The 21194-nt window shown below is 53.7% G+C and overlaps 1 protein-coding gene across 1 annotated transcript in view; it reads left to right on the forward strand.

Moving 5' to 3' along the window:
* The window catches only part of OPCML (opioid binding protein/cell adhesion molecule like), an 836651-nt gene that overhangs the window by 401535 nt on the left and 413922 nt on the right, over positions 1-21194 (forward strand). The window lies entirely within an intron of this gene.

Consider the following 21194-nt stretch of genomic DNA (forward strand, 5'->3'; position numbering starts at 1 on the left):
TTCTGAATTTGAGCCCCCTCCCACCTCATTCTCCCCAACCTGATACCTTAGCCCAGCAGCCACCCACCCCCTGCAAGAACAGAGCACACAAGCGTCTATACATAAATCGTCTGGAAATTGGCAGCACCTCTCCCCTTCCTTCTGATTTTCACAGAAGATTACACCTCCAAGGGCTCGTCTCCCATGACCAGATAGGAAACACCTTCTCTTGAGCAAGCAGTGGGAGTCAGAGGTAGGTATCGCTCAATCCTGCGCTCCAGGAGGTAGCCGGGCAGGCGTGGGTTGCGTGCAGCCTGATGGGGGACCCGGGAGAGACCCTGCCTGGAAGATCAGCCTGTAGGTCTGGGCAGATCTTGGAGCAGGGAAGGCAGAGCGAGAGGAGGAGGGCCTGCTGGTGGCAGGAGAGAGCTCACTCGGTAGAATAAACTAGACTTTTCAGAGAAATACCTTTTACAGGACTGAGTGATGGATTGCACATGGAGCCTGTGGTTTCATGCCTGAAAACCCAGATGGACGTCCCGGCTGGAGGCGCTGAGGGAATCAAGGGGGTCCCAGCAGTTTCGTGTTTGTGATGCGTTTATACGCCTCTGCGCTTACCGTCCCTGCTCCCTCCCGGTTGTCTTAGCTCTGGCTGCTTCCTCTGCAAGGTTCTCCTCCTCCCAGACTTCGCGCGGTCCATCCCCTCGCTCTGAGTTTTCGACGCAGCGCCGCCTTGTCAGAGGACGCCCACCACCACGCACTCCAAAACAGAATCTCCGTCATGTCTCCTGCCCTGCTTTAGTCTTCCGAGCACTTACCACGTGCTGTCGCGGTGTCTGGCTTTTATCCTTTACTTGGTGCTCTGCGTGCCACGTTCAGTTCAGTGTGGCAGCGCCATCGTGGGTTTGTCCACGTCTCGGCCGTCAGTCACTAGACCAGTCCCCGGCTGCTGCTGGGCGCTCGGGACCTGCTGAGGGAACGAGCAAGTGAGTCCAGGAGATGCTGAGAGAGAGGGGGGGAGAGCGGAGGAGGGGAAGGGCTCCGGGCTTCGGAAACAGAGGGCTGAGCCGTCTTCACACAGTTAATCGCTGACGCCGTAGGCTCTGGAGAAAGAACAGAGTCCAACGCTAAGAGGGCGTGAGGAGCCCCAGCAGTCAGCAGCCGGGTGGGGGAAGACGCCGCAGTGACGACGGAGAAGAAGGAGCTGGAGGCAGGGAGAAATGCAGGGAAAGCGGTGTGTGGAGGAGGCGGAAGTGCGGGGAGGCGCACAGGTGTCAGGAAGATGGAGGTTTAAGGAGACCCGGTGGAGTCGCGTGTCTGCGTCCCCAGCGTCCCCGGGAAGAGCCTCTCGGCGGCATCACGGCCGTACTGGGGGTGCCAGTGTGACCGCGGGCAAACGGGTCAAGCCCGCCTGGAAAGCCCTCTGAGACACTTGACTGAGAGGCCGCGAGAGTGACGGAGAAACAGAAGATGAAGAGCCATGTACCTAAAAGCCAGCGACGAAGGTGACCTTGAAGTGGGGGGGCTGAGCGCACAAGGCTCAGGGGGTGCGCGTTAGGCTACTTCCCTGAGAAGCCAGGAGGAGGAATCCCACGCGACCCACAGGGCTCGCGTGCTCGCGGGGGACCTCGGAGCGTCCCCAGCGCGGTTCCCGCCTCCTCCACGGCTGAGAGCAGGAGGGAGTGAGCGAGACTCCCAGCGGGGAGACGCCGGAGAAGGTGGAAAGGCAGGTGGGGGGTGGCGGGGCGAGCGGACCGCGGACGGTGGAAAGGCCACGGGACCGGTGCGGCCCCTCACCTGGGGGAGCGTGCGTGGGGAGGAGATCCGCCTCCGCCATTGTCCTGAACCGCACTCATCTTCCCGGACGAGGCTCGGGGGAGCTGGGTTCCTCCAGGCTTGGGATTTGGTGAAAAGGCTGTGACAGGAAAAGCAACAAGCAAGGGAGTTTATGGTGTTGGGCCAGTTGGAACAGCAGACCATGAGGTCCAGGCTGGCTCAGGGGCCGTGAGGAGACCGGCGGTCTTTCCAGAGAGGGTAGAGAAGTCCGTGGTCGGGCCCAGAGCAGCCACAGATGCACTGTGTGCAGGTAGCTGGACGGGCACCTCGAAGGAGTGGGGTCCTTTTACGAGTGGGATGTTTGAGTGAGTGATTTGCGGGGAGGCGGGCGAGTCTATTTTCTGAGCAGGCCCACTTACTCAGAGCCAGGCTGGCTTCGCGCACTGCCCCAAATCCCTAAGAATGAGGACAACGTTTGTCTTCAAATCTAAGCCAGCACTGAGCCCCAAGTGGGGGTGAAGAGGCCCTTCCAGGAGTAGAAAACGGTTGGCAGGGCGGCCTCTGGCGCTGGTGGACACGTCGGTTAAGAACAAACCAGCAGCAAATACAGAACGGCCCCGCTTGCTGGCACCGCTGGGCCCGAGGGCTGGCGGGAGGCTGAGACCTGGGGACACGGGAGGCTCCCGAGCCGTGGTGCCAGGGGGCAGGCAGCTCTGGGGAGTGAACTGTCCCCTTCCCCATCAAACTCACCGCCTCCCGTGGATGTGGATGTGGATGCGGGGCGTGAGGCCCCGGTGGCTCAGGCACGGAGCGCGGAGGCGGCGGCTTCCCGCCGAGGCAGCAGCACTTTCTGAGAACAAGGATGGGCTTGTTCCCGGTCCTGGTTTTGTTCGGCAGCAAACAGAGCCTCTTGTCCGCCGGGCTGCCCGCCCACCGCTGCAGCAAGTGCAGGGGAGGGTAGAGGGAAGTGGAGGGAGAAGACACTGAGGGGAAACTGTCGCCATTTCCAAATGCTGACTTATTTGACAGTTTCTCTTTATGTTGCAACAGCTGATTAACGTGACAAACGATGGCTTCAATAAAAATGCACACAAGGGGATACCGCTCCGGAAAATGAACAAGCGCGCCCTCTCCCCGACACCTGGGGGCGCATCCCCCTGCAATGAATGGGTCCTGGGGACCTGAGCGTTGACGGTGGCTTTCCGACAACCCCTGGTAGGTGCCTGGTCCTTGTGTCAGTCGCCTTCCAGCTGCAGAGGGCAGGATGCATTGCGACTGGTGTTAGCAGAGAGGTCTTCAGTGTGGGACACGGAGTGGCTTGCCCATCCACTGAAGGGGATGAAAAGCACACTGCAGAACTGGGGCCACCAGCAGACCCTGTTTTACAAGCAAGAAGCTGCCACGCCTCCCAGTCAGAGCCACCAAAATCAGAAAGTCAGGAACAACTACCTTTGGGAAGCTGCCTTCACCGGGAAGCCCTCCATGCCTGCAGGGGGACCAGCCCCTATGAGCACGTCCCTCTCCCTGTCTCTGTGTACCGGAGACAGCAGGGACCTGGGCCCTGAGCCCCTGCTAGGTTGCCCCGGGAAAAGCCAAGGGCTCCCATGAAGACGTTCACCCAGAGGAAGGGCAGTGGCAGGTCTTGTACGAGTAACTGGAGCTCAGAGAGTCGCACGGGAGGTGGGGACCCAAGTAGAGGCTGGCGAGACTCGGGGGCTTTAGGATCTCCCAGATCCAGGATTGGGGGGAGGTGGTAAGTCCGCTGCCGCTGTGCTTCAGAGGAGGGAGGCTGGAGAGGGAGGAAGAGAGCAGGCAGAGGGAGAGGGCAGGGACAGAGCAGCCCGCGCTCCGCCCGGGCCGCAGGGGACGGGCCCCCGAGGCTCCATGGCCACCTGTCTTCACGCCCACTCCCTGCCTCGTCACCCCCACACCGCCACGGCCGGGGAGAAAGCGCTTAGGCCCTGCAAGTGCCACAGAGGGGCTGCTTCAGGCCACTGTCTAGAGGAGGATGAAAAGCTAGGATGTAATGGGAGCATCACAGACGAGCCAGGAATCAGGCGGGGGTGCTGAACATGTCGGGTCATGGGAAGAAAGGCAGTGTTTGCAGGGGGCTCCGGGGCACACTAGACACTGATGAAGTCATGAAGGTCTGTGCTGGTTTTGTTTTTTAAGCACCTTGAGAATATGAACATTAAGGGCGGGGAGGATATAGCTCAGCCGTCGAGTGTGCCTACCCTGCACGAGGTCCTGGGTTCAGTCCCCAGTCCCCCCTTAAAATAAATAAATAAATAAACCTAAGTACCCCCCCACCAAACAAAGCAAAATGAAACAAACAAACAAAAACCTTATAGTTAAATTTTTTTTTTGAAGGTGTAATGAGCATCAGTTAGTGGAAAGGAACAGAGTAAGGGGGAAAGGGGTGGGCAGATGGCATTCCAGCCACTGGAAGCTTTACTCAGTGTTCACTGAGCAGCTCCTATGTGCAAGTTACCCTGATGAGCAAAGTACCATTGTGTCTGTGTCCTCAAGGGAATTAGGACATTCAGTGACTGTGTCAGAGCTGCTACCAGGAGGAGCCAGTCACTGTGTGTGAAGGGTTAAAAACCCCAGGGCGCTGTGCTGTAAGGACCAGAAGGACGAGTAAAGAGTGCGTGCCTGCGCCCGAGGAGGCGGCGGTCTGCGCGAGGCGCCGAACACCCAGCGCAAGAGCAGCGCACACTCGAGTCGGCAAAGACTTGGTAGAAGGCGGGGCAGAAGGGAGGGCCTCTCCAGCTGCCGCAGCGAAGGCGCACGGAGCGAACGCCGTGGCAGCTGAGAGGCGTGGAGGACCACTTCAGGCTGGAGTGCGGCAGGAGGTTCTCACGGTGGAGCTTAGACTTGTGCTCGATCTTAGAGGGAGAGCGGAACTGACTCTGACAGGAGGAAACAGAGAGAAGGGGAAACAACAGGAAAAAGCACGTATGGAAGACGGTGTGTGATGTTCGACCGGAATGGGGGTCAGTCTACAGGATACCCCGGGGACAAAGGTTTTACTAAAATAAAACGTTTAATAGCTGGCGGGAAAACAGTTGGGTTCTTATTACCAAGATCCGCGGGCGCCAAGATGAATAATCCGAAACATGTTCTGTGGGCAGCGGGGATGTTAACATTGCAAAGGAGATCGGGATATTGGTACCGTCCAGAATCAAGTGTGTGCGACTGTGGACGTTGCAGGGGCATGGTAACCGCCTCAGCTCTTTTCGAACTGAAGTAAGAGCTCGTCTTTTGTTCTAAATTGTCTCCCCTTTGTAATTTTGTCCTTGTGGTTCTCTGTGTTAAAACGTACCACCCCCCCAAATGCGTTTCGAAACCGTGATGGACGTGTGAACAGGAGCTGCTTTGATACACCTGCCCCCGTTGAGATGGAAGCTGAGGGGCTCCACAAACCGGAAACCGGAAAGAGGGAAGGGGACAAGTCACTAAACGAGGGAACGAGCAAACAAGGCAATCCCGGGGGAAGTCAGCATCTAGCGTTGCCGCAACGTATTGTCTAAAATATCCAGTTTTCCACAAAAAATTGAGAGGCATGGAAAGGGCCAGAAAAGTGCGCCCCATGCAAGGAAAAATTTTAGGCAACAGGAACTGTGAGAGACTCCAGATGTCATAGTTAACAAAGACTTCAGAGCAGCCATTATAAGTATGTTCAAAGAGCTAAAGAAAAACAGGCAAAAAGAAGTAAAGGAATGTGTTAACACAGTGTCTCACCAAATAGGGACGGTAAATAAAATACAAAAACTATAAGAAAGAAACAAAACCTAATGGTAATTCTGTTGTTGAAAACTATAATAACTAAAATAAAAAACTCTAGTAAAATACCTCAACAGATTTCAAGTAGAAGGAGGAAAGAAATAATTCTTGCACCTCGATGTTGATAGAAATTTTGCAATCTGAAAAACAGGGCAGAAAGAATGAGGAAAAATGAGCAGAACCTTAAAGAGACCCAGGACACTTGTAGGCACGCCAACATGCATGAAGTGGGGGTCCCCGGAGGCGCGAGGGGAGGCGAAGGAGCAGAGCAAAGTATTAGAAGAAACAGTGGTTTAAGTCTTTTTAAAATGCTGAGAACATTAATCTGTACACCCAGTAAGCTCAGCGAACCCCAAGCACAGTGAGCACAGAGATCCACACGCACACACACCGCAGGAGCCTGACAGACAAAGGGAAAAGGGCAAGAGGACAATAGCGCATCACGCGACTCTTCATTACAGATGATGAAGGTCACGGGGCAGGAGGATGCCATACATGAAGGTCACAAGGTCACAGGGCAGGGGGATGCCATGTTCAAAATGCTGGGTAGATGCATCCTGGATCGATGAAAACTGAGAGACTGTGTTGCTTGCAGACTGCCTGACAGAAGGCTGTTCTTGAGACCAAAGGCAAGTGACTGCAGACAGTAGGCGAATCTCCACCTGAAAGCAGACATCACTGGTAAAGGTCACTACGAGATTATAAAAGGCAGTGTAAATGCCAGTCCTTCCTTCTTCTATGAACTGATTTTGGAAAGCGATTGTTTAAAACAAGGTGTATGTAAATGTGCTTTTGTGCCCATAATATATAGAAATGGAACATGCTTGACAACAGTAGCAAAAGATGTGGGTGGAGGCAAAGCTGTACTGGAGTAAGGAAGTGACCCCAGACAGAGACTCACATCCACAAGGGCACATAAACAGCCAGAAATGTAAGTTAAATGGTTAACACAACAAACCTTACCAAGATACATGTGCTCTTTTATCCTCAGCGTCTATACAAGTCATAGAATTAATTAAAATAGTAATTTGTAACAATGCATTGTTGGGTTGTGACATATATAAATATAGTATGTGTAAAAATAGCATCGAAGTGGGAGTAGATCTATACAGAAGGAATGTTTCTATATCTCAGTGGAATTAGGTTAATTTCAACGAGAAGGAGATTCTGGTAAGTTAAGGTGTGCGTGATGAGCCCCAGGCAACCACTAATAAAATACCTCAGAAAAGTAGAGTGGAACTCATTACAGGAATTAAAATCTTACACCAAAAAAAAAAAATCACTTAATTTGAAAGAAAGCAGTAAAGGTGAAGTAGAAGAACAAAAAAGACATGAGACACATAAAAAAACAAAAAAGTAAATCTAATTATATCAATGTTACGTGTGAATAGATTGAACAATCCAATCAACAGGCAAAGATTGTTAGACTGAATAAAAGACAAGATCCAACTGTATGCTGTCTGTGGAAGACACACGTTAGAAGCAAATGGAATGAAAGTGAAAAGATATACAGAGCAAGCAGGAGTTAAAAAAACCTGCACTGGCTATACCGCAGAATAGACTTCAAAAGAGCACAAACAAGCAATATCGATTGAGGGACATTGTATAATAATAAGGGGCCAATCCATCAGGCAGATGTAAAAATTATAAGTATACGTGCATCTCACGACAGAGCCACAAAATACAAGGAGCAGAAACGGGCATAATTGATGGAGAAATGAACAACTCAGCGATGATAGCTGCAGCCTTCACAACGCGCCTGCAGGGACAGGTGCAAAGCCGGGCGGGAGGAGAAGCCACGGACAACCCCCCAGACCAGCTGGAGCCAGCAGACATCCGCACAGCACCCAGCTCAGCCACAGAGGGTGCAGCTCACCCCCGGGTGCGCACAGGTCGTTCCCCTGGTCGATCACATGTGAGGCCACAAAACAAGCCTCCAAAAGTTGTACGGGATCGAAATCCTACAGAGAGTGGTGTCCAACCATAACGAAATGAGAATAGCAACCAGTAATTTGAAGAAGAGACGATCAGAAAAACACAAGGGGTGCCGCTAACCCATTGCTAGAGGTGGATGCAGAGGTGTAAAAGCCTGAATTTAAAAAGAGGAAAAACATCAAATCAGAAATGTAACCTTCCCCCTTAAGACACTGGGGGAAGAGCAGTAACCTGAGCCTCAGGCAGGCAGGAAAAGGAAACAGTAAAGGTTGGAAGCGGAGCTAAGTAAATAAAACTAATAGAGGAAAATCAGTGAAACTAGGAGCTGGTTCTTCGAAACACTGACAAAATTGACAACCCTCTGGGGAGACTAGACAAGAAAAAGGTAGAGAATGCCCTGAGGACGGGTGTGAGTGGGATGGCCCGCAGCCCCGGCTCTGCAGTTGGTTTGGTGATCACAGCTGGTTCCCACCGCCTTTTCCCCGCACTCCCCGGCTGGGTACCCTCGCCTCCAGGGAGTCCCCCTGCTGCTCTCCATCGCGAACCTGGGGGTGCGAGCGAGCGAGGCTCTCGTCCCTGAGAACCCTCCCGGGTGGGGGCCTTCGAGGCGAGCTTTGGGGTTGGACTGCACGGGGGACCCTTTGGCCGGGGGAAGCAGCACAGGCGGACGCAGGGATTCAAATGCGAACGTCCTCCTGGGAAGGGCAGGGCTCTTGCCACGGGCGTGGGTTCACAGGCGATGCCATCTGAAATGGGCCTGGAGATCACCTAGATCAATGACTGTGTTTTCAGGTGAGGACGAGGAAGGCAGCTTCCCCAAAGTCTGACGCTCTGGTCTGCTCAGCCCCTTGCACCAGCCCCCACATGTGCTCGTGTCTCCCGCTCTTTGGACGTAACTACATGTCCTATCAGTGAGCTTGGCGCTGCTCTTCTTCCCTCGCCAAGTCTACAAATAGCATGTCCTTGGCTCGTCTGCCTTAAATGCCTCCACCCATCCGCCCAGCCACAATCACCAGTCTGTCTACCAAACACGTGCAGGAAGCGCCACGTCTGGCACTCCCTGCGCTGTTTGCTTCTTTGTCCTGCTCTTTAGAACTACCTTTTCTTTGTGTGGCTTGTCTTTAAAATGGGCTTATTCTTGGTTGATGTAAGTGTGACAGTCTCAGGACCTGTTCTCCCGTGGTCTCGGCATGCCTAGGAGCACAGGTATTTCAGAGCTGAAAAGACGCGGGGTGCAGCTCGGCGGGCTGTGTGTGTCTCTGCGTCGCTGTCTACATTTCCAAGGCTATTTTTAGAGCGCCCTGCCCAGCACCATGAGTCCGTGCTAATTAAGATGAGGACGATGAGGCTCCTTTCTGGCAGGCCCTGCCACTTGCAGAAGATAGTCACTGATGCCCTGTTTCGGAATCTGGGGAACACTGTTTATTAAAGTGCCCGCTTCCCCCGCCTCCTGGTCCCTGGGTGTCCTCAGCCCCACCGCCTGGTTACCAGGGTGTCCGGCTACAGGCGTGGCCTCCCTTCTCCGCAGAGACTCGGTGGCCTGGGTCAACATCAGAGCGAATGACTAGGTCCAGGAGCTGTGGGACAAACGTCTGGGAAATAAAAGGCACCCTCCCCGAGGGAAGGGGCGGCTACAAAGCAGTGGGTCCTGCCCGAGGGAGAGAGGAGTACTGGAATCAATTCCTCAGTGTGTTGGGTGGAGATTGTAGATGAAGACCTTCCAGGGGAGAAGAGACAGAGGGGAGAGGAAGGGAAGAGACAGACAGACGGAGGGGGAGGCGCAGGCGTGGAGACACAGCTGCTTTCACGTTTCTGCTCCCCCTCAGCTGGGGCCGCCTGCCTCTTGCAGGGATCCCATCTCCCCTGCGTGTCTCGTCCTGCTCTCGACCTCCGCCATCCGCAGCCCTGCTCCTGGCCTCCCCCGGCCTCCCACTTCCTTCACAAGAGTTGTGCTTTCCACACGTGTGGGGCTCCCGGCTTCTGATCAGGGACTCTGTGCACAACGCCCAGACTTCCGAGGTCCAGACGAAAAGGCCGGGCTTTAGAGGGAGGTCTTGACCCCTGATGCTCCGATCTGCACCAGCCGCCCTCTCCGAGCCTCAGTTTTCTAGGTGTGAAAGTTGGACAAGCAAAATGCAATCACGTGTATGACTCATTTAACTTAGAATCAGGTATGCTGTGTGCATTCAATTATTTTTATGATTATTATTATTATTATTCGTAGCAGCAGTGGGAGCAGTAGATTCTAAATTCTCTCTCTGCTGCTCTAAACCTAGTAGCTCAGTCTTTCTAATAAAGGTAAGAGGCTCAAGTTCAGTTTTAGGACCAAGACAGCCACGCGTTTCTCCATTTCTGTTCCTTGGTTGACAGGTGGACTTCACCAGGTGACAGTGGGCCTGCTGGATGATGCCCTTTCTGGGGCGTGAGGAGAGCAGCGACCCAGGTCCTTCGCGGAAGGACAGCTGAGATCAGCCCCGTGTGAGGTCCCGCAGGGCTGGCCCCTCTTTCCTCTGCAGCACGGCTTTGCCGCTACATGTCCTCCCCCCCCAAGGCCCGTTCACCCCCCCTAGATGCAAGGCAGCCTCTCTAAACCCGCGCCCGCGTGTCGTCTTTCTGTGGGCAGAATCCTGAGTGTTTTCCAGTAGGTCTGGATACAGTGGGGTGTGCGCACACACAACTCTCCCAAAGTGCTTGGGCCTCTGTGTTCCGTGTTCTTTCCCATTCTCTGCGGCATCTAACCCGGGGTGTCTGCACCGCCTGCTTTGGAACCCCTTCCCTCACCTATGAAAGGGAACGGCAGACGGCACGCTCCACAGCATCCGCTCACTCATCCCAACTGTTTCACAGCTTGAGCTCTCTAAGCCCTCACTGGGCTTTGTCTTTTGAGAAGCAGACGTGAGGCATCAGCTTGCTTGTGCTGAGACTGTCTGAGGAGCGAGCAGAGAGGCTTTTCTAGGACATTCCTGAAGGGATCAGTACCTGTCTGAAGCGCTTTAGGAGGGTCACTGAAAAGGGCACTTTAGGTGGGTGGTAGTCAATTTTATGTGTCAGAGTGGTGGGGCCACAGTACCCAGGTACCTAGGGAAAAACTACTCTAGATGTTCCTGTGAAGGTGTTCTTTAGATGAGATTAACCTTTAAAATAGTGGACTTTGGGTGGAGTAGATTGACTTCCACGATGTAGGTGGGCCTCATCCCAGCAGTTGAAGGCCTTAATCAAAAACCACTGACTTCCCCAAGGAAGAGGGGCTTCTGGCCGCAGCGTCCACTCTCCCCATAGACTTGGCGTTCCACGGGAGCAGAAGCCAGCTACTTAAAGTAAAGCTAGACAGGTAGATAGATGGATAGACAGACAGACAGACAGGTCGGTGGGTGGATGGATGAATGGATGGGTAGATAATAGACACTGGATTATACAGCCTGTCTCTCTTCTGTCTCGCTCTATGTCTGTGTCTGTCTGTGTGTCTGTGCGTCTGTCTGTCTCTCTACCCTGCTGCTCTGTTTCTCGGCAGAGCTCCAGTGCAGGGTGACTGGCCGCATCCTTCTCTCCCCTGTGCTGCTCCGTCTTCCCTTCTCTACGACCTCCTTTCACTCACTTGCCATTTCCCTTCCTGTCCTCCTCCTGCCCGGAGGGGGAGGGTCGAGAGTGGAATCCGTTTCCTCCCTTCCCACTCCTCTGGACCACACTTCCTGCCACCACATGCAATTTAGAGTCTCATGACCCAGGGCGTTCATTGTTTTTTGGTTTTGGCTTATTTTGCTTCCTGCCTTGGTCTCTGTAATACTGACTCCATCCAGCAAGGTGACTGGAAGCTAGAGCAGCTGGGAGGAGAGCAGAGGGAACACTAGGTGTTGAATTAAGAGGATGGGGAGGGTCAGTAGCGGTGAGGAAAAGAGGCTGCTCAGAGACAACTCCCACGTGTCAGTGTGGTGGTGGTGGTGGTGCTTAGAGGCCAGCAGAATTTAAGAGACTGTCCCAGCCAATGCACCACAGAAGTTTTTGGTCAAAACCCACAATAAGAAGACATTCTAAAATGTGTGCATGTGTGAGCGCCTGAGAACATGTGCACATAAGTGAATGAGAGCCGGACTCTGTAACGGAATGACATTTTCTGGGAGGCTTACTCTTTATGTCACAATGATCATGTCAATTTCAAGCTGTATTTCTGATTAATACGGTTATGTCTCATTAATTAGAATACTGATGTCTAAAGCCCATCTACAGTGCATGTCAACCACGTGGCCCAGCCACCTGCCTTCCCACCACGTGGGGCTTCTTCCAGGACAAATAATGGTGTGGGCCAACATCAGTGGTGTGTGGGCACAGGGGTTCTAGAGGAGGACACACTGAACTACGACATTCTTGCTCCTCACCTCAAGCTAAACTGCTACCAATAAAATATCATCCGAAGTCCAAATGAGGACACATTTCTTCAATTACCTAACATTCGGAACAGCATTTTGAATAGCTATAGTATCTGAAATTGGAGGGTATGAAGTGGAGCTTCACAACCATTTTTATTATTAGTTGAATAAATATTTACTGAAAATCTGCTATTTTCCAGGAACTGTTATGGTTGCTATTGATACAGCAGTGAACCATGACAAGGACAGGAGAAGATGAGTGGTTTCTAGATTAAGCTCCTAGAAAGGACCAGGAGCAATCTCTCTTCTCTGTGCACTAGTTTCTTAATCTAATCATAATGATACCTCCCTCACAGAGATGTTAAAAGGATGACATGACATATTCCCTGTGAGGTGTGTGCCCTAGTGTCTGTCTCATAGGTTGGTGATGATGGTGATGATGATGGTGGTGGTGATGGTGATGATGGTGATGATGGTATGGATGGTGCTGGGGATGATGATGATGATGGTGATGATGGTGATGATGATGGTGGTGATGATGGTGATGATGGTATGGATGGTGCTGGGGATGATGATGGTGATGATGGTGGTGATGGTGGTGATGGTATGGATGGTGCTGGGGATGATGATGGTGATGATGGTGGTGATGGTATGGATGGTGCTGGGGATGATGATGGTGATGATGGTGATGATGGTGGTGATGGTATGGATGGTGCTGGGGATGTTGATGGTGATGATGATAGTGATGATGATGATGGTGATGATGGTGAGGATGGTGATGATGTTGAAGATGGTGATGATGGTATGGATGGTGCTGGGGATGATGATGGTGATGATGATGATGATGATGATGGTGAGGATGGTGATGATGACGGTGGTGAGGATGGTGATGATGGTGGTGATGGTGATGATGTTGAAGATGGTGATGATGGTATGGATGGTGCTGGGGATGATGATGGTGATGATGATGATGGTGATGATGGTGAGGATGGTGATGATGTTGAAGATGGTGATGATGGTATGGATGGTGCTGGGGATGATGATGGTGATGATGATGATGATGATGATGGTGAGGATGGTGATGATGACGGTGGTGAGGATGGTGATGATGGTGGTGATGGTGATGATGTTGAAGATGGTGATGATGGTATGGATGGTGCTGGGGATGATGATGGTGATGATGATGATGGTGATGATGGTGTGGATAGTGATGATGATGATTATGGTAACTGCAATTATGTTTTGAATGTTGGTTGGCTGGCTGTCCCTGAGGGGGTCGAGAGGTGGAACTTCTGACCTGAAACCATTCACCCAACACGTCTTAAATAATCATCAGCCATGTACGAAATGCTGTGATTAGCACAGGCAAGTCTTGTCTCCAGACATCATATATCAATATTGAGGGCTTTCAGGCCACAGATGAAATAAAATAAAGCACAGTGCCAGCCTCCCTCAGACTCGCATCTCAGTCCAGTTGGAACCCTCACTTCCCCCCTCCTCGTTCTGTCGCAGCTCAGCTTGCCAGTCTGGGCCACATTTGCTTTCTCCATCATCCCTCAGCTCCCTGCCTGGCTTCTGCTGCTGTCCCTGTGGTAAGACTGCTTCTGCCAAAGCCACCATTGTCCCCGCTGTGCAGACTGAACACAGGGCCATCCGTCCTGCCCTGGCCTGGATTCCCAGCATTAGACGCCATTAGCCACTCTCCTGTTAATAGTCCGGGAGGTAACTGATCTCTGATGTCCCTTCTGCTTTCTGGCCACTGCACAGAACCCTTCCCGAGACCTTCCTCTGCCAACCCTGTGCGTCTGTTGCCAGACTTTGCGCCTCATCCTTTATTCCTCTCCCTGTGCTCCTCTTGCTGAACAACTTCCTCAGGACACAGGGCTTCAGCTCCACCTGCACACACATGATGCCAAAATCCACAGCTCTCACCATTGTGACTTTTTCAGACTCCGAACATAAATAAATGCCAACAGAAAGCTCTCCTTGGATGCTTCACTGGCTCCTTCCCTTCAACGTTCATCATTTATCCCTCTCCACTCAGTATCGACTCTTCTCACCACTGCTCTGTGATTGGTCATAACGTCCACTCAGTTGTCAACACTGGAAACCCAGCGGCAGCCTAAATCGCTCTCGGTCTTTCAAAGCGCACTTAGGAGTCACTTCCTGGGAACAGCTTCCCAAGAACCCTAATCCAGACAGTCTGCCTCTGAGATGTTGCCGCACCCTTGCATGTTTTACTCGCAGTCTTACCACACGGTACGACAATATCTGGTTCTCTCGCCCTCCTGGACTGCAAGCTGCTTGTGGGCAGGTAACGTATCCTGTTCTTTGTAACCCCGGCCCTGTGAAGTGCCTAGATAGTCAGTGAGCCTTAGTCAGGAAAATAAAAGATGATGGAATGAATTAGTCCGCAAAATGAATATGCAACGTATTTTTTAAAGTTTGGCAAATGAGGGAAGATTGCAAATAACCAACATATAATATAAAATGCAAGTTCTAGGTCCTAAGACCACTGAGGGAGGGCGGATTCATTCACCAGGAAGGGGAGAGAGGGCAGGGGCAGCGTCAGAACTCCTGCCCCCGGGGCGCGTGCTGTGTGCCGAGCCCTCTGGAGGGGATCTCAAGGCGGCGCGTTCGGTTCTTCAAAAGAAGAAAATGCACAGTGTTAGCCATCTAACGAGGGAACGTGGGCTCAGAGAAGTCTGGCCCGCTGCCCACAGGGCAGCTCCCGGGCGGCAGGTCCAGATTCAGAGCTGGGCAGTCTGGTCTCTGACCAGCCTTCTCTCCTCGACACCCTGGCTCTCGTGTGGGTTTACTACTTCCTACCTGCGACGGAGGATGCTGCGACGAGACATGGGGGGGGTGAGACGGTAATAGTCCTACTGAGCATTTAAAAAACACGTTTTATGGCTTGAAGGTCTCAATATAGCATGTTTTGTTATTTGATTTATAGAACTATATGAGGTGTGACCATAAAGTAATGAGGCTGATTTTACTGTGTGGCCTGTGCAAATTGGTCTCTTCACAGGCGTCCCCAGCCTTCTGAGAAGGAGATGTGCAATGCAGGTGATGCCTTACGACGCTCCGTCATTGAGGGGTTTGAGGGCCGGGGGAAATGAGAGTGGGAAGGCGCGTCCCCGGCGGGGCTGGAGCTGGACCCTCTGCGCCAGCTTCACTGACTTTCCGAGACCTCGGAGCGTGTCCGTCAGTTCTCTCGTGCAGCGGGAGTTTGCTGGTGTTTCCTCTGTGCCCCGCTCCAGGCCACGCCCAGGAATCAGGGGTGAGCAGGGGGACCCTGCGATTCTACCGAGGGAGCCAGGCATAGGCACAGTCGTGGCCGAGACACCGCGAAGGGGAGAGGGAGGCCTGGGGGCGGGTCCACACCAGCCGGGGTCCAGAGCCTCGAGGAGTTTGCTCCGTCCATCTCGGAGGACACCTCCTCTGCATCTTCTCACGGTGCGTGCCTTGGGCGCCTTGTGATTTTCGGTTGCTACTGTTTCACTTGTTTTGGTTTGGTTGGTTGATGTCAGCGATCTTGGTCCAGGGGAGAGAGGAGGAGTTGTGTGTGCACGGGGAGCTGCCTCCGTGCCCGGCGCTGCAAGAGGCGGGAGCATCTTAACTCTCCCAGCAGCCCTGCGGAGAGGCTCTTGTTCACCCTGCTTAGATGAGGAGGTGCGGATTCAGAGGCTGGTGATGTGCCCAAGGTCACAGAGCTACAGGAGGCAGAGCTGGATTTTCATTCCTGCCCACTGTTGGGTCCTCTCCCTGGCCCGAGCAAATGGAGCCCAACAGAGAGGGTGTAAGGTGGCTGATGGTGGCACAGGGGTGGAGTAAGACTCCACTGACCTGAATTCTGGCCTCAGGCCACCAGCGGACAAGGAAAACCCTCGAACATATATTTGCCTCGGAAGTCCTCATCTCAAGAAAAACATTCCGTGTAGGGACGGATGTGAACTAGACTTACTGTGGTGATCGTTTTGCGACATGTACAGATAGCAGATCACTGTGCTGCACACCTGAACCTAATTAGCCTTCTGTGTCTGTATCACCACAGTGACAATAAGACACATGCATTCGCCTCAGTTGCAAAAAGGCAAAGAGAAACGAGGCTCCCAGTCCTACCCGGCGCCGCTTGCGCGGGCGGCTGTTCGCTGGGGCCGCTGTGGGTTTTACTGTGAACGGAACTTGAGTCTCATCCGAAGTGTTACCTTCTGGTATGTGTTTCCACTTCTTGGAACTTCCTTGAACCTGAAAACTGAAGGCCTTTCGTTCAGTTAGTTTTGAGTTCCTACCTCACTGTTCACTAGCCAGTGTCCCTGGTTGATTGTACCTCTGTGTCCTGAGGGCCTGAGACAGCCGGCGTCTTCCGGCCAAGCCACGATGCCCCCTCGGTCGTCCCGGCCCCCTGGGTCCCCTGATCGTGGTGGGTTTCTGTGACGTGAACGCGCACCACGTGCAGGCGTCTTCTCTGCTTCTCCCTGGTGCGCACCCAGAGCAGCTGGGCACAGTCTTCTCTCAGATAAACACAAGCTGTAAGTTGTCCTTATTTATGAATAACACACAGTTTGAAATTGCTTTTACAACTGGATACAAATTTCATTTGATGAATTCAGATATTTCTGTTGGTTCCAGAGTTCCCCAGCACCAGGCTCATCTAGGCAGCCCCTCTGTGGCAAAACGAAACCATATTGATACCACTTGGATCCTTAGGTGACTTTTAAAAGCGTGTCTTTAAAGCTAGAGAGATACCCTCTCACCTTCTCACATCTCACACACCCACTCTGGACAGCGTGGGAGCTTCCCTGCCCTGCTCTGCAGCGTTCACCTGCCCGCAGAGCCACTTCAGAGAAAAACCCGCGGTGGGGGCATTGGGTCTCTATCTGTAGGTGTAAGACCTGACATCTGCTGGGTGCCTACTGAGTGCCCGCTGGGTGCCCGCTGAGTGCCCAGCAGGATGCTGACTGCTTTACACGTGGTATTTTCATTCATCACCTACAAATACTGTGCACATTCGTGAGCATCATGGCCTCTGTGTACAGATGGCGCAGCTGAGAGTGGTCAAAGTTAAGGGTTTTGTGTGAAGTTGCTCAGAAGCAAGTTGTCGAGGTGGGATTCAGGTGGACTTCAGTGTCCCAGTTCTGGTCTGACCCACTTCACAGCAACACGCGGGCTTGTGGCTGGCCTAGGTCATAGCTGGCAGGTTACAGGGGACACAGGACTTCAACCTGGGTCCCCTGACTTCATTAAGGGTAAATGAGTAGCATTTGCTTAAAAGCGCACTGACATAATTCACCCCCAAACCATCCTAGAATCTACTCTCAAAGGCTGAGACGTGACCGAGCAGAGGAAATATGTTACAAGACAAACTGGAAAGTGGTGGTGCCGCTAAACTCTGAAACAGCTTAGGTTCTAAAGTTTGACGCGAAGGGGTTTATTCCTACTTTACAAACAAAGGGGGTGGGGGTGGGGCTCTGGATCTGGGGTGAGGTTCTGGGGATAACAGCCCCCCACCACGCACAGCAGAACAAGAAGGAATCTTACCACCTCTTTTCCTGTCACAGCGAGTTTGAAAGCAGGTTTTAGTTGAGATGCCGGTGCTGTGCGCAGCCCTCTGCGGTAGCTCAGCCTCCTTCCTCCCGTGGCCGAGCCCAGCCTCTCCATCCAGCTGTTTCACTCACTCTTCAACCCCTCTAAACCCACTCCTCTGGGCTCATTCCCATGGCAGGGCACCGTGTCACCCCACACTCCGCCCCTTTCTTTTTCTCCGTCCCGACGCCCAAACTCGGGAAGCCCTAACCGCTGCCCTTCCCTCTCCTCGTCTCCCCGTCACCGTGGTCACCCCATCCCTTCTTCCCTCTGCCGCCCCTGACGCCCCCCCTGCTTCCACTCTGTGCCCTGGCAGCCCCTTCTCTTCATGACAAGGTGATACTTTAAAGCTCATCAGGCATGTCACCTCCCTGCTCTGAGTTTTCTGACGTTGCCCGGCTCCAGCTTGAATCCTCTATTACAAATCGCCCTAAACATCAAGGCACGGGTGGACCCGAAAGGAAGCTTTCTACATGGACTCACTTGTATCATCTCACGTGTCGCAAACCGTTCTCACAGGAAAATGGGGCTTTGCGTTTTAATCATAATTTATGATCACTTAGAGCGTCTCATGTGCAAGTCCTTTGACAGTTATCTCATTAATCGTCACCCTGCATTAATCATGTTCTGGGTTTTTGAAATTCTGTGTTTACGATGCTTTGACATCTTGGCAGCCTGCTGACTCTGGAGAGACTGTCCCTCCCAGGGCTCGCTAATTTCTAGAGGCAGCAAACAACTTGCTTTCAGCCCCGTCGCAAACCTCACCCCCTTCCCTCTTTCCCATTTCAGTCTGGTTTGTCCTTCTAGTCTATACACGGAGATGCTGGTCCCTAGCAACGCCTTGCAGATGAATGAAATCTGCCCCACAAAACTAGAGACTGGCATGAATTAACACCAAAATCAGACTTCGGCAGTTACTTTTCTGAGTCACTAGCCCATGTATTCACTCACAGATGTGAATTAGGAAGCAAACCTCCAGAAGAGAAACATGGGGGCCCCATTCTCAGGACTCCAGATACTTACAGTTGGGGGAGCCAGCCCTGCAAAAAAAAAAAAAAAAATTTATTCTCTCCTCACGGGCGGATTTGTTCCATAATGCCTCACTTCAGTCTGTGCCACCTCCTTTCTTGTCTCTCTGGTTCTTTTCCCACCTGGAATCTTGTGTCCTTTCATCTTCTTTCTTCCCCCATAGCTCTTCCCATCTTGAGGAGCCCTTCATGGGCTGATTTAACCTTTGGCAGCTGCCCACCTGCACCTCCTGAGAAGCACTGGGACCAGCAGGTGCATGAGTCGGCCGTGCTGTCTGTGCGCCCAGCATCCCAGTGGCATTTGCTGCGTGATTCATCGAGCAGCTTGACCCAACCCCACTGCTCCCACCCCCGCGGTACAGAGGCGAACTCTGTAATTGGCGAAAGTCATAAGCCGAGGCTCACCTTCGCAGCTTCGCACAGGTTAAAGCACCACACGGCCTCTCCTGGCCATCGACAGGAGACCAAAGCCTCTCCAGGTTTAGAGGGTCACGTACAACATGCACCCAGAAAACCCAGGGACGCGTGGGTCTTCTGGAAAGATGTGCGCCATTGCAGCTGGTGGGTGGCTCCAGAGTAAGCTGTTCGGCTGCTCTCTAAGGCCGGGCCCCTCCCCGCAGCATTGTCGCCCCTCCCAGCCTCGCAGCCCAGTCTGTTTTCTGGAAAGGAGCTTCTGTCCACTCTGTTACAAAGTGTAAAACGTGGTGTAACTTGAAACTAGCAACAAGCGTGCTTTCTTCCTGAAGTATGACGTTCTACTTTGAAGCTTCAGATCTAGGATGTACCTGGTTATTTTTTTTTACAAGGGGCAGGGGCTAGGCAGTAATCATTTATATTACTGTGTTTATCATGGCAGAGGACGTTGTAGTGTGGGGTTTGTGTCCAGCACTTCCTAACCAAGAGCACGGAGCTCGCTTTGTGCCCTTCGGCAAAGAACACCACCAGTGATAAGGGTCTAAAGCTGATTTGTGAATTACCTTTCATTGGGACAAGTGTTCAGAGCTCAGGCTGATGTAACAAAAGGGCTTAAGAATGAATGCAGTAAAGCAAATGCACAGGGCAACCAATAATGAGGATATAGCGGGGAGGAGCCACACAATTAGGGGTGGCCTTTGCCAGGGGAGCAGAGAGACAGCCTCCGGACAGGCCCAAGGAAAGCCTGAGCTCTTAAATTCTTGAGCAAAAGAAAGGACTCTGCGCTCCAAACAAACTGGTGGGCTGGGCTCTGAGCGCCCTGTCCCCGGGTCCCCTCCCCATACCCTGATGGTGCCACTTCAGGCTGAGACCATAAAGCCACAGATGGGTTTTACGAAAATCGGTCCTAGCTCTCTTAAGGATCTCTGCTTGTTCTTCCCAGCTCTTGAGTTTTACAGTGAGATACCTGGGTAGTAAGTAGGCCCTAGGACCGGGGCGACTTGCACATTTGCATGGTAAGACCGAGTTCCGATTTGCCAGTTTGAGAGCGAGCGAGCAAGCGAGGCCGCGCGAGCCAAGGGCCAGGAGTATTTCCAAGGTGGGTCGTCCGAGCAGAAAGCGTGCTCCACATTTTTGCGAAGGCCCAGGAGAGCTCTGCCCTGGGACAGGGCTGTAGCTTGGCCCGGCTGGAGAAAGGCGGCGGAGTCGGGGCCCCGACACCGAGTCAGCCTCCGGGAGTGGGAAGCGCAGCCGAGCTCAGCAGGGCGGGGTTTGGCAACTTCTCCCTCGGCGTCCGGGGAGGGAAGGTGCGAGCCGGTCTTCAGTTCGCTGTCTTCCCCAACTCCCTCTGCCGTCCTTCCCTGCCGCCCGCATGCAGAGAAGCCACCGAGAGGGGCGCAGCATCCTCGAGCAGGCGCGCTGCCTGGGGGAGAGAGCAGCCGGGGAGGTGCGGGGCTCGGCGCGTGCGGCTCCCGGCGCGAGTGGGCGGCGCGGCGGGGGTTAAGGTGGGCGCCCGCGCCCCGCGCCCGCCGCCCGCCGCCCTCCGGGATGCGCGCAGCCCGCCCGCTCGCTCGGCGCCGGCACCGCGGAGAGCGGCGGTCAGCGATGGAGCCGCTGCCATGACAACCCCGGCGGTCGGGGCCCGCGCGCGTCGGGGCTGCTCCCGGGAGGCCGGCGGCGCGGAGGCCGGGGGCGGCCGCTGAGCGTGGCGTCCGCGCGTCCCCGCGCCCCGTGCCGCGTCCCCGGAGAGGCGGGCGCGCCGTCCGCCCGCTCCCCGTGCGCCCCGAGCCTGCGCCGCCGGCGCTCCGCGGGCCAGGCTGGCCGCCAGTCGCCGCCCCGGCTGCGGCGAGGACGCCACGGCTCCGCACCGGAGGATCCCCGGGCTCGGCCGGCTGCGGGTCCCCGCGGTGGAACTTTTTACCGCCTTCGCGTTCCAGATTGGAGGCTCGGGCTGGTTTCTAAATACATCTGTACATATGTGTCAGCTAATAAAACACTTCCTTCTCTCCTTGAAGCGGCAGCTTTTTATGACATCTCCTTGGTGCCAGAGACACTTGCCTGGCTTCTTTCGGTTATAAACTTTTGATGCCAGACCTCGGCAGGACGTGCCCAGCTGAATGTTACAGTGGCATCTCGAAGAGAGGCAGAGAGAGAGCAGTCCGTGACCTTCACCCCGGCACCTTCCTGCTTCCTCTCCCTTCCCGGCTGCCTCCCGCCTCCCCAGGGGAGCGTCAAGAAAGCTCTTTTTGGATGCAGGAGGGGGCATCTGGCGCCGCGGGGCTGGAAAGCTGAGGCAGGATTTGAGGCGGAATCGTTAGACTCG

Source organism: Vicugna pacos, chromosome 33, assembly GCF_048564905.1.
Source record: "Vicugna pacos chromosome 33, VicPac4, whole genome shotgun sequence".
Taxonomy (NCBI): Eukaryota; Metazoa; Chordata; class Mammalia; order Artiodactyla; family Camelidae; genus Vicugna; species Vicugna pacos.